Source organism: Ostrea edulis, chromosome 5, assembly GCF_947568905.1.
Source record: "Ostrea edulis chromosome 5, xbOstEdul1.1, whole genome shotgun sequence".
NCBI lineage: Eukaryota > Metazoa > Mollusca > Bivalvia > Ostreida > Ostreidae > Ostrea > Ostrea edulis.
In genome coordinates, this window is record NC_079168.1 from 15,647,698 (window position 1) to 15,663,721 (window position 16,024).

At 36.3% G+C, this 16,024-nt stretch overlaps 1 long non-coding RNA gene across 1 annotated transcript; it reads right to left on the reverse strand.

Annotated features, from left to right (window-relative positions):
* Nucleotides 1-272: 272 nt before the first annotated feature.
* On the reverse strand, nucleotides 273-5,934 carry LOC125649686 (uncharacterized). The gene is made up of 2 exons (XR_007360778.2): nucleotides 2,360-5,934; nucleotides 273-769 (listed from the first exon to the last, which is right to left on the reverse strand). It is a non-coding gene; the product is annotated as an uncharacterized LOC125649686 (long non-coding RNA).
* Nucleotides 5,935-16,024: the final 10,090 nt, after the last annotated feature.

Sequence of the window (16,024 nt, forward strand, 5' to 3'; positions counted from 1 at the left end):
GAAAAATCTGCAACTTGTCAGGTAATTGGAACAACAGCAGTTTATATATACATCATGTCTGTACATGTAGAAACTCGGATTTGTCACAGGTTCCCATATTATGCGGAGTATGAATTGCTCTGTATAAATTAATGTCGATAGATTTCGGGAGGAATGTGTAACACTAGTCCTTATAAAAAGATTACATGTACAAGTGCCAGTCAGTCAGATAATGGTCAACCAGATCTCACCTACTAGTATTAATTTCATGAAAACCAAAGAAAAAAAAAGAGTTCTGCCCCAATTAATTTATTTCTTGTGATACATGTACAGGTAAAATACCAGTAATGCTTCAGTGAATCTGGGACATGAACACATTAAGCTAATTTGAATCCAGAAAATTGTGGCCAGGTGCCACCATGAGCATACTCGACTGACATGCGATAAGCCACTATCCAGACTTTGTCACCAGTTGTTAAGTTGAGCAGGACAGACTTGGAACACATGCGATACTGGTTTATAGATGAAACACAGTGGTTGTAGGCTTGATAGTGTTTTGACTTGTTGATCACAATGGCAGTATTGAAAGGGAATTTCGGTCTAGCTAATATTGTCCAGGAAAAGTAGTAGATCCCGGAAGTTGGTGCTGTAAAGATTCCCGTCTTACCATCGTCACTGTTGCCAGAGTTCAGTCTCGTGTGATTATAAACAATAGTTTCATGGGATTTCACATTTCGTAGATCACCTCCTAGTTGTGCTGTGAATGCAACTGTTGCTGTATTTGAACTTTCTGTTAAAATATGAAAAGACAAAGTTGAGATCCCTCTTTTCAACAATTTATTCACACACAACACACACACACACAAAGTAGGTGAATATACGCTTATTAGCTCACCTGAGCTAAAAGCTCAAGTGAGCTTTTCTGATTGCCTTTTGTCCGTCATCTTTAGCAAAAAGCATCCATGGGTGAAGGGCTTTCACGTTTGTTCAACTGAAGGGCCATGTTCCCTTCAAAGGGGAGATAATCACAAAAATGTAAAAATGGGTTGGGATTATTTAAAATCTTTTCAAGAACCACTGGGCCAAAAGAGCTGAAATTTACATGAAAGCTTCCTGACATAGTGCAGATTCAAGTTTGTTAAAACCATGCCCCCCCCCCCCCCCCCCACGGGGGGGGGGGGGGGGAGGATGGGGCCATAATAGGTGATCAAAGTTTTAGATACAAACATATTGGGGAAAATCTTTAAAAATCTTCTCAAGAACCACTGGGCCAGGAAAGTACAAATTTACATGAAAGCTTCCTAACATAGTGCAAATTCAAGTTTGTTAAAATCATGGCCCCTGGGGGTAGGATGGGGCTACAATAGTGGATCAAAGTTTTGCATACCAATCCATAGAGAAAATCTTCTCAAGAACCACTGGACCAGAAAAGTTTACATGTACATGAAAGCTTCCTGACATAGTGTAGATTCAAGTACCCCCGGGGGTAGGTTGGGGTCACAATAGTGATCAAAGTATTACATGGAAATATATAGGGAAAATGTTTAGATATGGGCAACGGTGGCTCGGGTGAGCGATGTGGCTTTTAAAAATGGGTCAGTCCTTTTACAGAAGATTTTATGAAGGACCAGAACGTTATTTTCGTAAAGAAATGATTAAGAAAGTCAGGACCAGATTCAAATAATCTTTGGTGGTCTTAATCAAAAGTGTTTTTGTGATAATGTACCCTGCATAAAATTCATTTAGTACCAACGGCAAGTGTTTAAGGTAGATTGATCCCCGTGTGATGTCAGGATTTTGGCAAAAAACTTTATCAAATTAAACTTTGTAAACGATAGAAATATATCTTTCAGAGGAATGTTTTCACTGTATGAAATAAAATAATTGGTACATGTAAACTATTGATAGTCAAACAGTTCATATTTTCCATAGATAATTATTTATAATTCTAAAAATGTTGTCAAGGGCAATAACTCCTATACTGGTATCCCCTCTAACTGTATGTCTACATGTATCATACAATGTTTTCCCTAATATCCACAATTGATTTATACATGTTTACAAATAAGCACTTTTTATAAACTGTTGACATTAAAATTTTATCATTTCAACAAGTTTTAATCTATTTTTATCATTCTGTTTTACTAAAATGTGCGATTTTCTGACCTTGGCCTATACTTCAGCTTTGTATGTCTGACGCCTTAAAAAAGGTGGCAACATACACATTTTCTTTGGTTATTAATTAAATTAAACTATATTTTAGTGGAAATTAATACAGTTTTTACACTTTCAACCATTAATATTGATAAGTCACATGAGGGTGGAAATACCCTAAAGTTGCAAATCAAAACTTGTTTTAGATGACATGAAATACATGTACCTTTTTTCAGCTTCAGGAGATTTTGAAAACTTCTATATTCAAGCTGAATAAGGGTCGTGGGTTTCTTTAAAACAGAGTCCAGCAAAGTTCCCTCCAACAGTCCTACGATCAACATCGAACACACGACAACGGATACTGTGGAAAGTTTCGGAGACATGTCTGAATTCAAAGTTATTCCGATGGTACACAATCTTTGCGATTTATATAATTTATACATACATGTACATTTATCATGAGTGTACATAGGTAGCATCTGTACACGAATCGATTTAGATCAAATTTCACAGTGCAACACGTAAAAATGAAATTAATGAAATCTGAACCTTTCAAATTCAGGTCTTCTATCTTCTTTCCCTCAAAACAATTTTGCACACGATTTCTCGAACAACGTGTTCGATCGATTTCTTTTAAATGTGTAATAATCTGTATAAGTTTGTATCTTTTTATTACTTCTTTCCCCATACATTTACCTTCAGCGTAAAAAAACCCAAACCCAACCTTTAAACCTGTATTTGAAAATGGACCTGGTTCACTTTCCAACGATGAATATTAGTTGTAAATGGGCTGCTAATCCTAACACCACGATGTACGAAAACTGAAATGGTTGCAACTGTACACACATTTTAAATTTTGACGCGATTGGGTTCCAACCTTGAGGATGGGGTCAAGGTCAAAAACAAATATTTATTCAAATCGCATTTGTAGTCAACTGCAGCAGTATGGAACATGAATATGCATCACTTTAAAGTTGTCTATTCTGCGATGATACAAATGACCACTGATACATATGGGCAGTTACAGAAAATTTTAAGGGGGTGGGGGTGGGGGTGTTGCAACCTGAGTTTGTTTGGAGCGCCTAATTAACATAAACTCAAATAATTGAAGATATCGTTATTTACTTGAAGATATCAATTTCATTATAACACGCAATAATTGGAATTGATGCACGCATCAAATCAAATATCACTCTCATCATGCAGTTGAATTGATACGCGCATAGATTCAATTGATGAGAGCACTGATTAATTCATTCAATGAGAGCAGTAATTGATTAGATGCGCGTATCAATCATTGCTCAAATTCAATGATGCGCGCAATGTGATGGAATGATTGCTCGCAAAATTTGATTTGGAGCTCGGTTTAAATGATTTGATGATCTCTTCTAAGGATTTACAATGCTTTTGCGCGCATATATTCTTTTTAAGGGAGCAACACTTCAAGTAAAGAGATCACTATTAATTCAATGTGGATAAGTTGAATTGAAGATCTCTAATCATTTAGTTCTCCCTAAAATAATTATCGCGAGCATCATTAATGATACCATTAATTCAACTGAAGAGAGCAATAATTCAATTATGACACGCATTTGATTGAACTACTAGAATTCATTTACAATTACAGCGATAATCGATTCAGCAGAATAATCCAAGCTATCACCAATTCATTAAATGTGCGCTACAATTCAGATTTGAAGAGATCATTATTTGAAGAGATCAACGCAAAAGTGTGTGTGTGTGCAACCCCCTCTACATCCGCCACTAGGGGCATCATTTGATCGGAAATCTTATATGTGCAGTTTTGGAATTGTTTATGGTCGTGCGAGGATTGTGTACGGGCCATACTTCCCAACTTCATCACAGGGGAGGGGAGGAAAATTCCTTTCACCTGCATTTCATATCAGTAGAATACACAAATCTCTTTAAAGCTTACAAAAAGCGTGAAACAATTACATCAATCGAAATTGCCGCCCAAAAAATCAAAAGGAGTGGGTGGGAAAGTTGTGGTCCCGTGGTAAAAACCCAATATTGCACACGAATTTGGTTTCAGACGACTTTCATGGTTCAAAAAAATGGAAAATGCTATCGGTGGTGGATTTAAGGGGGGGGGCACCCCCACTCACCCCTAAAAATTTTAAATTTAAGGTAAATCGTGGTCTCTTTGTTTAGAAAAATGTAAACGATGAAAGCAATAATTTCTTCCACTCGGAGCAATAAATGACAATCTTTTGATTTATTGAATTACTTTTATTGGGAGAACTTACATTTTTTTCCAAAACCCCTTAAAATTTACGTCATTTTATTGATTTCCCTCTATCAAAAATGACTACATAGGAGACATATTTCAAGCCCTCTAAAATCTTGTAAAATCCAGGAGCTTCGCCCCCTGGGCCCCCACCAGGGCTTCGCCCTAGACCTAATGCCTCATAAAGTTGCGCCCCCTAACCGCAATTCCTGGATCTGTCCCTGACCATTATAGTTAAATTTCCCTTGCAAGACCAACAGGGCTAATTTACCATGTAGCATCGGGTTCTAGTATGAACAGTTTATTCGACATGTCTACTGCATAGAAAATTACCTATTCCTCCTCAAGTTTATCACTGTCAGGCTGATACACAATTGTTTAAATCATGATACATTATTCCACAATACAAATTCCATTTTTGAATTACATTCATTACAAACAAAAATAAATGTTTTTCTGAATTTTTTTTTAATTTTCAAAAGGGTGAGGGAAAACTTGCAACACAAGTATGGATCTTCTGGGATTGTTTCAACCATGTTGAAGGTGTACACCCAAACTTCGAGCGAGCGTTGTGGAGAATCGCCATTGTCTAGTCCCCGTAGATCTCCCTGTCGTTTGTCTTTGTGGTTGCCAGGTATTCAAAGATGGATTCTAAATATCTAAGCTGATCTGGTCCTACACTTGATTAATAAGTTTTCTAATTGTCTGTATCGTAATATACAACTGCTGCTGAAATTTGGAACACGCTCTATATATTCTCGAATATTGTATAATACTTACCGAGGAACTTTAACATGAAGTCGGTGATGTCGGCCGCGTATCCTTTGATCATGTGGTTCTCCATGGCCACTTGTTCTAAGTTTCTAACTGTCCCTTTGATGTAATTCGTGTATACTTGGAGGATGGCAGGGAGAACGGAGGGGACGTCGGTAGTCACTTGTCTTGATAGAAGTTTTCGTAGCCAGACCTCCGTCTCGGGGGAAGGTTTGGTAACCGAGAACCTGTATGAAATTTAAATCATTTTCTAGTTCATGTTTTTAAACATTCGTATTGTATACATTAAGCTCGCTTTAAATTTAATTTACATGTACCAGTGCATGTATGGAGATATTGTAAAGACGAGTAATGCTACCGGTAAATTCTACACTTTACCTTTACATCTCATTACCTTTCGTGGAAACGGCTAGCAATTTCCAGACATCATTCGCACTCTGACATCTAAAGGCAAACTCATTTTCTGACAGAAGTTGATTAAGTTTCTCATCAAACACCACTGTCGTCCATTTATTCTGCCCAGCTTTCCATAAGAGCGTTTTCATTTTTCCAAGGAATTCCACGATATCTGCAATTAATTAGTTTACATAGTAAAAATTGCAAATATTTCCTATAAATATATCAATTCAATATATCCGAAGATTTGCCAATATGAAAATAAACGCTTCACGCTCGTACGAAATGTGAGCGGCGTTCATATGCTCAAGATTGCATATTCATAAATATCTGTTTACATTCTACTTTCATTACTGTTGAAATTCCCAGCCGTTAAGATTAAAGATCCTTCCATACATTGTTCTAACTGCGATTTGAGGTAATGGTTATTACAATTTGTAAAAAGGGGTACCAAAAAAAATTTATTTGGAAACGTGTATGGCGTGTAAAACGTTGCTATATTCGATAATCTTATGATGTATGTTCAATATCTTGTGATGTATGTTCAATGATATTGTGATGTATGTTCGATAATCTTGTGATGTATGTTCGATAATCTTAAGATGTATGTTCGATAATCTTGTGGTGCATATTCGATAATCTTGTGATGTATGTTTAATATCTTGTGATGTATGTTCAATATCTTGTGATGTATATTCAATATCTTGTGATGTAGGTTCAATATCTTGTGATGTAGGTTCAATTCTTGTGATGTATTTTCAATATCTTGTGATGTATATTCGATAATCTTGTGATGTATATTCTATATCTTTTGATGTATGTTCTATATCTCGTGATGCATATTCGATAATCTTGTGACGTATATTCAAAATCTTGTGATGTATATTTGATAATCTTGTGATGTATGTTCAGTATCTTGTGATGTATGTTCGATAATCTTGACGTATATTCAATATCTTGTGATGTATATTCAATATCTTGTGATGTATATTCGATAATCTTGTGATATTTATTCAATATCTTGTGATGTATGTTCAATAATCCTGTGATGTATGTGCAATAATTGCATTATGGGTAATATGATGCAACAGCGTACTATTAAATTAAGGATGATTTTCATTGGTTGGAAATAACGAAAGTATCCGGTGATGCAAAATATGATACACTAGTATGTTAAATATAACACTATGACTTTTTAGGATCTGTCCTAGACAAAGGTCAGGCCCCTGAAGTATGGATACTGCTTAACCCCCCCCCCTTTTTTTTTTTGGGGGGGGGATATTTTTGCGGCGATAATTTCTCAGAAATGTGTCGATTCCCTGCCTATCTCATCCCTCTTTCGATTTATGTAATCGTTTTACGCTTTTTGTAAGCTATAGAGATTGGCCTTCTACCGGTATACACATTCCAGAGAAATCATCACCACCACAAAAAATAAGAAATTATTTTAAAAAAAAGGGGGGGGGGGTAGTATCCATACTTCAGGTGCCTGTGGTTCAGAGTCAGAACTCTGAGGGTTAAATTCAAAATCCTTGTTCATTCCTTTCTGTTTTCCTATATATGCATAAATTTAGCTTTTGTCAAAGTTTCATATGTCTCGGTTTCATTTTATACAGTATATCAGATTAATTAAAGAAGTCCTTCAAATGATAAAGACATTTAATCACCATGACAATTTTGGTCCCACCCTGGTACCAATTTTAAAAGCCCTACTCTACGATCATGAAATATAGAATTTTGGCAAAGTGTTTCCCGATTCATTCAGTGTCAAATTCATATCATTAATATTAAAGAAGACGTTACTCTTGCATCACCGGATACTTTCGTTATTTCCAACCAATGAAAATTGTCCTTACTGTAATAGAACGCTGTTGTGTCATATTACCCATAATGCAATTATTGCACATACATCATAAGATTATCGAACATACATCACAAGATTATAGAATATACATCACAAGATTTTGAATATACATCACAAGATTATCGAATATGCATCACGAGATATAGAACATACATCAAAAGATATAGAATATACATCACAAGATATTGAACATACATCACAAGATATTGAACATACATCAAAAGATATAGAATATACATCGCAAGATTATCGAACATACATCACAAGATATTGAACATACATCACAAAATATAGAATATACATCACAAGATATAGAATATACACCACAAGATATTGAACATACATCACAAGATATTGAACATACATCATAAGATTATCGAATATAGCAACGTTTTACACGCCATAAACGTACATGTAAATATGAATTATTAGATGTGTACCTTTAAATTTGAAATAACTAATGTAATCCATAATTTCCCCGCAAGTATGTCTCTGTGCCGACATCACAATTTTCTGGGCGACTTGGGTCCAGAGCGGCCGTATCCGTTATTGAACTCTCCAGAATCTGCCTTGAGCGAGTAGGCATATTCTGGTCATCGTCAGTCATCGCTTGATCCTTTAAAGATATCTTTTTAAAATGTAGAATTTGAGTCATGTGATATTAGAATATTAAAAGCTGCATATTTTATTGCATATATATATAATACACAAAAAGGTCCAACTTCAATACGAGGTTTCTCACCCAAGAAATTATGGTAAAGCCATTGAATATTTTACGTGAATAATCTTACCCCTACTGTTTGTATACATCAATCGCGAAATAAATTCGATTTTCCCATTATATATACCTTTACAGTAGTTTCTATCATTTGAACGAATTAACATTCAGTCAACCATGAAAAGCCGTAACGATCGTACACATGCTATTCAGAAATCAAAGTCTTCTGCATTCTAACAAAATTGACATTTGTTAACTAGTCCTGGGCTGCGTTCAAGATCGTAGCGGCTAGGTAGGGCTCGGTATCGCTACAATCTTGAACGATATGCTAGGCTAGTCCTACGTAGGGAAAACAAGCGTTAATTCATACAGTGCGTTCAATATACCTAGATATCTAGCCTAACAGCTAGGCTAGCCGCTATGATCTTGAACGCAGCCCAGGGAATCTCGGTCGAGATTCGACTTGACTGAATATTTGGACTGACGCCTTCACCGAATCTCGGGAGTAGTCCTTCATAATTCATGTCTGGAAATTTACTTTCAGCTTCGGCCGGTTCTAGGAATTAATGTGCAATTGGGTGACACTACTGTTCGCTTCAGATAAGTGATTTGACTGTTAAACTAACTTCCCATCATTATTAATTGTGCATTGCTTACCGTTTAGGTATGAAAATCCTAAAATGAAAAAGGTCACTAAATTTTCCGTTTAAATGATGACTTCCATGGCACAATATTTTATCTCCTGAAATTGAAGAGTTCCTATAGTCTGTATTATCTAGTTCCTGATACATTTTGTATCTCCACATACCGTCTTGTATATTTCTACTATTGGAACTCTTCAATTTCGGGAGTTAAAATATTGCACCATGGAACTCATCATTTGAACGGAAAATTTATTTTATGGAATTTACAAACTTAGACGGTAAGTAATGCAGCATTAATAGTGATACAGATTTGGTTTAATGGGCAACTAACTTATTTGAAGTGAACAGCAGTGTCACGCAAGTGCACATTAATTGCTAGAACCGGTCGAAACTGAAAGAAAATTTGCAGATGTGAATTATAAAGGACTGCTCCGAGATTCGGTGAAGGCGTCAGTCCAAATATTCTGCCAAGCCGAATCTCAGCCGACATTATAGTCCAGGAAGCATATATAGGGAAACAAGGTTTTTTTCTACCGACGGGGAATATGCCATAATGAATTATAACCAAAAAAATATGAAAACGTTTACTGATAACAAAAAGAATTAGTATTCGTGACCGCCAGGAAAAAGCAGAAGTAAAATGAAAAAGCTTTCTTTTAAGAAATTCTGAAAACCAGCGTCTCATACCGTGTCAAAATGGCAAATGCGCGCCATCCCTAGAATAACGCAGGAATTTTTCAATAAAATTTCAAGCATGAAAATAGACAAATGATATTTCAATTTTTAACCCCCAAAAATTGTTCAAATATTTGCGAGAAGATGAGCATCCCTCGAAAACAATCTCGTTACCACGTGACTGAAATACAACTCGTTATTTTCGAATCTGAAAGGCATTTTCCACCGATCTCCGTACGCGGAAAATATAGAATAGAATATTTATTCAACCAATTTGGGCCCCCAGAGGAGCATAATGATGTACATTGACAAAGTCCAAAATCACAGAAGCACATGACAAAGGAAAATATAGATTCTAGCCAAACTCACAGAAAATTATCTGGTTGATTCTTGTAGTTGCGCACTGGAAACGGGCATCCAAAACCTCCCCGGCAACGTTCATAAAAGCCTGTTTTTTGAAACGTTTGGTCATTGTTGTACCACGCATTCAGCTTTACCATAATATCATGTCAGGGCACTTCCACTGAAAAAGGGATAAAATGCAATACATTCAAACAATCTATCGCTCGGGGTTTCCATGCTTATTTGATATATTTTAAAGATTTTATACTCTTACATGTATATGGTCCATTTGGGAAACCGCCGAAGTATTGTTTCAGAAGCTTTCCAAACCTTTCGTAGAACCATTTTGAGGTTAGAGAGGAGGGGTAATGTTTGTCGTCATCAAGTCCTCCAGGACTGGATGGTGGTCGGATGTCGTGAATAGGGAATTCTGACGTAAACTCGCTTAATGGTTCAGCACTGTCCACCGAGTACTCTGGCACATTTCCTTCAATCACATACTGCCTTAAGCTTGCGACAAGTCTGTCCAATTGTCCGACAATGACACGTAGCTCATCTTCAGAACTCTTTGGATAAGAGAGCGAACCTAGAATAGAAAAAATCCTAGTCCTTTTGAACAAAAGAAATCTGAACATATACTAGATTCAAAGTTCTATACATGTATTAGTATTTTGTGCGCGTCTTTTCGTGCGTGTTCGATGGTATAATCTCTTTCAACAGAATTTTATCCCTATTTCATAAAGACATACATACAAAAGTTTCACACACGAAGTATAAATATTATGTTACAGGAACTTGACACATGAAAAAATGTGAAAGACATAAATCAAATATATTTTTTCACATAGCCCATTGTATTGAATATTTTTATGTCACAGTTCTTTATTATCAATTCTACCATCGCTATTTCAAAGTTCAGAGGAATGCCGCGGTCATTATAATGCGACTTGCATGTAGTATTCTTGGACTGTGTATTCAATGCAATTGATATAATTCTTCAACATTAAACTAGATGCTTGAAATATTTTTAAAAAGAGATCTGCTATAGCTCAACCATCTCACCCTTTTCGTCAGTAAAGAAAAAAAAACCATGTAGGTCTAGTCCGTTTCGGAAACTGCCATGACGCCGCGAATAAATTCGTTATTGCACATGTATATAGGTAAACGTTCGGCTATACGTATCTGAGCCGTAGCAGTAGTAGATAGGAATAAACTTCTTGTTTTCGTGGATGACACCATCTTCGCTAGCCAAGGGTGACGATACACGGTGTTCACACCGTGTATCGTCACCCTTGGCTAGCGAAGATGGGATGACACAGGATAACCTTATCGGACTCGAAATGTTGTTTGAAATGTAAAGTCCAAAGGCCTCGGCTTTTATATTTCTAAACAACATTTCGAGACCGAGGAAGTTATCCTGCAACATACTTGAAAACGCGATTTTCTCTCTGTTTTGCCTCAATTGGGATCAGTTTTTATTTAAAGTGAACGTTTGTACATGTATTGGTATTTTGCGGATTAGTGTGAACCCAAAGAGATACAGTGGAAAAAGTGATCGATACAGAACTAGTTAATGAAAGCTTCCTGATATAGTGCAGATTCAAGTTTGTTAAAATCATAACCTCCGGGTGTAGGATGGGGCCACAATAGGGATTAATGATATACATACAAAGAAATAGATAAAATCATTCAAAATCACTGGGCCAGAAAAGTTTATATTTAAATGAAAGCTTCCTGACATAGTGCAGATTTAAGTTTGTTAAAACCATGCCCCCCTCCGGTGGTAGGCTGGGGCCACAATAGGGAATCAAAATTTTTAGAGAAAATCTTCTTCTCGAGAACTATTGGGCCAAAGAAGTTTACATTTACATGAAAGCTTCCTGACATGGTGCAGATTCAAGTTTGTAAAAATCATGACCGGCCGCGCACCTGGGGGTAGGTTGGAGCCACAATAAGGATCAAAGTTTTACATGTGAATATATAAGGAAAATCTTTAACAAGGTGTGACTCAGGTGAGCGATGTGGCCCATGGGCCGATTGTTATTATGATAAAATGAATTTTGACATGGTCCCTCTATCCACTGGTCTGCGGGTTTTGTCTCCCCTTGCATGATGTGCAAGGCATACAGTTTGTTGGCGCCATTATTGCTTGGAGTAGCTGGGGAGGTGCCCTTACTTTTCACCCTCCCACTCAACCCCGCTTCCGCTTGATGTAGCATTACTTTGTGGTTTACCTGCTTCTACATGTGATTTATGTTTGTTATGTGTAAATAATTTTTATGTGAATGTATAGGGGAATTTTTGTTACAAGTATTTTCTCTCATATTCCCTTAAATGTTTTGTGCATATACTTGTGTATGAACTATTGTGTTTGTCAATAACTTTTCGCTACTTTGATTACTTGTTCCTTAATTAACAAGACTTGAGGTCAAAATATTATTTAGTTTAGAAATTATATAAGTTATAAAAATTCTTCATTACGAAGTAAGAATGCACGTATTTAAAAGCATGCTATATGGAATAGGGGTTCACTCCTCCTTTTTTCCTGACAAAGACCTTATCGATTTATCCTTGTTATTTCATTTGAGAAAAAAAATACGTAATATACCAGTCTAGCGGCCTCTCACCATTTTAACTGATTGGAACTTTTCAATAGAAAAAAAATACTGCTAAAATTGATATAGCATTGAGAGACAATAAAATCGGGCTTGGTATTTTACACCCACTTTATTTTTTGTGAAATCAGTAGATTAAGTGAACACTTTTCCAAGGTTATGGAATTCCATGCTGTCTGGTATACAGTAGAAATTTTACCACATGACCTTACGAGCCGGACAGTCCCGTATTTTTCCCGGCTCAATATCACAGAAAGTTCCGAAAACAATTGCTTTGTTTTCTCAGAAAAGTCGGTCCATGCCAAGGAAGAGTATCTCCCACGTGACTTTACGCCAACTGCCGAGAACAGAAATTTTCCTGCGCATCGTCATTGAAAAGTTAAAATCTGAAGACTAGCTGTATCAATTATTTCTAAATTTGTATTTTTATTCAAAATAACAGAACTATAACCTTTATCAATGATGTCATCGTGTAAACAATTAAAGGTATTTTAGGCTACTTAATTGAGTCAATATCATTACGTGGAACCCGTGTACTATATAATTAATTAGCCCGCAAAATAAAACTTGGATAGCTAACTGTAAATCCATTTTTAAACACCATTTCATTACTCGTGCAAAAAGTTTTAATCATCAGAGATTTTAAATGTAAATTAAGATTCGTGACTTAGAATTGTTCTATATATTTCTCAGAACGCCGCACTATGGCACCCAAGCATGTGCATTAGCTGCAAAAACACTAACAGTACATGCTATCACCCGAGGGCGTTAGCAAAAATCATTTTTTCATCTCCTCGATATGAAGAGTTCTTGTCTGTATATTGTGGTTAAATTACCATACTTTGTATGTCAACATGGGTAGCTCAGTGGTTAGTTAACCTATCTTGTAATAAAAGGATCCTTGGTTCGATATCTGATTGTTCCAAAGATTTGTCTCTACTTCTTTGCCACATGTACATTAATACAACTTCCTGTAATACGTAAGAAGCTTAAATTTTTTACTTACAACAATTCACATGTATGCTAACTGTAAAACAGACATGGTGATATACCCCAAGGATTTTTTTTATAGTCCACGAGATAGAAAGCAAGTGAATTGTACGTGAAATGTCACGAAAAATTATAATTTATACTATCGAGAAACGCGCGTATACATGTGCATGTCCTAATCCACCGTGTACAACCCCCCATTTGGGGGTGCGGAATAGTGACCTTAGGGGGTACGGAATTCGAGGCGTGTTTTAGTTGACAAGTTGACATATTTAGCTTGGTTACAGCTATAGAGATAAAACTAGTCTTATATTAACATACGACGGAACACAGTGATGTCCCCGCTTACTCTTACTCGTCTCCCACCTCGCAGTTCGTGTTAGAAATAGGTGAACACTTCAACAATATTCGGCAACCATACGTAAGGATGCAATTTTTATCGATATTTGGCGAAATTTTCAATTATACTGCCACTCCACATAATATAACTAATACGCAAGGTTTCTGCACATAACGCTGTAGCAGATACTTCTATGATTTCCGAAATTTCACGTCAAATAAACGGTGAAAACTTCAATTTCAGTGTGTGCCACTAGGGGGTACAGCTTTCATACAGTTAGCATACATGTGTTTTGTTGCAAATATCGATCAAATTTGCACCCTTACGTGTGGTTGCCGAATATTGTTGAAGTGTTCACCTATTTCTAACACGAACTGCGAGGTGGGAGACGAGTAAGAGTAAGCGGGGACATCACTGTGTTCCGTCGTATGTTAATATAAGACTAGTCGGGGACATCACTGTGTTCCGTCGTATGTTAATATAAGACTAGTCGGGGACATCACTGTGTTCCGTCGTATGTTAATATAAGACTAGTCGGGGACATCACTGTGTTCTGTCGTATGTTAATATAAGACTAGTTTTATCTCTATATAAATAAGCTAAATATGTCAACTTGTCTAGTAAAACACGCTTCGAATTCCGTACCCCCTAAAGTCACTATTCCGCACCCCTAAATGTGGGGTTGTACACGGTGTTATCGTCTTCCTTTCCCTTTCCGCTGCCCATAAATACTACCAAGGGAGGTTATGATGTGCATATCAATATCCAAACTTAGCTGCATAAGATAAAACGTTTACACCTCACGGTTTCCAAGGATTGCTGGTACCACTGCCTTTTGTTTTATTTATGAAAAACAACGGACGTTTATATTTCTTTAATGTTTATCCATTGACTACAGTATATACATGTATATGACCCTTTCCAACAATACAAAATCAGTGAAAATTGAATGTTAATAGAGAACCAGGCAGTGTCTGTGTATATTCATATTTATTCATACATGAAACTCTGTCATAAATGTAGATCTACAATGTATCTATATACATGTATATTTTCTTAATTTTAGGGAGAGGACAAACTCTGATTTCAGTTCCAATTCCGAATTGTATGTTGCACGACAATAAAATTTGTTTTTAAAACAAATTAGATTCTAGGCTTATAGTTACATGTAGCTCAAAACCAGTTCCCCACATTTACAATCGAGTTATATTACAGAAAACTCAGTGCACAAACCAATTACGGACATGTCGAATGTAATCAGAGCTTTCGTCCCATGAATTAGGGCTTTCTAATCGAATTTTTAGCATCTTCAGTATGAATCAATGCGCCATATAATAACGTAATTGAATCATTGTGGACAATAACGAGAGATCTAGAGTGCTATATACTTGTGATACAAATGTATATGATAATTAGGAGCTCCCTATGTTAAGTCATGCTCTTTATCTAAGCGAGAATCCACATGTGGGGTGGGGTGGGGGTCTGTACCCATCCTCCTTCCTCGAGATTGGTAAAAACTAACTATTTTTTGCCTATTTCTATGCAAGTACAGTTGCAAAATACAAAATGTTAGACCCTTAATATAATCTAGAAATGCCCCCCCCCCCTTGTAAAAAAAAAAGAAAGAAAGAAAGAAGGACCCTGCTGGATCGAAAGATTTCTAGATCTGCGCATGCCTACCAGGAATGGTTGATCGTCTGCTGTGATACTTGCATCGTCACGTATTTTTCATCAAGGGAGAATGTTATCAATATACACAATTGCTGAAACGATGTAAATATGTCAGATAGTTAGGGAATTTTTATAACATGCCGTGTTGATCTGTATAAATGGAACTGCGTATGACAAGAAAATTGTTTTTTGACGTCTCGTTTCCATGAATAATTCAAAATCTATGACTGATGTATATTAGCACATGTACGTGATATTGCGAAGTGACGGTGTCGTGCACACACTGATTAGAATCAGAATTACAAACAACTTAAGCAATTCGAAGTCATAAAAAACGCTTAAAGATTTCGCAACAACAAAGTAGGAAACGCATAATTAACATATTCTTAGAAAGTGTATCTATATTTTAAAGCTTGGTTAGATTCAACTGAACCTACTAGATAAGGATTTTCTCATATTCATTGGACGCAATGAGATGTGATATTTTGTATGCAACAACTGTAGAACGTTTAATTCAAGTTCACTCACATTTCAGCATTTAATGTTGCAACTGCAAAATGGCTCCATGATCCACATGTGGTGCTTATTATGTAATTTCTGAATGGCGACAATAA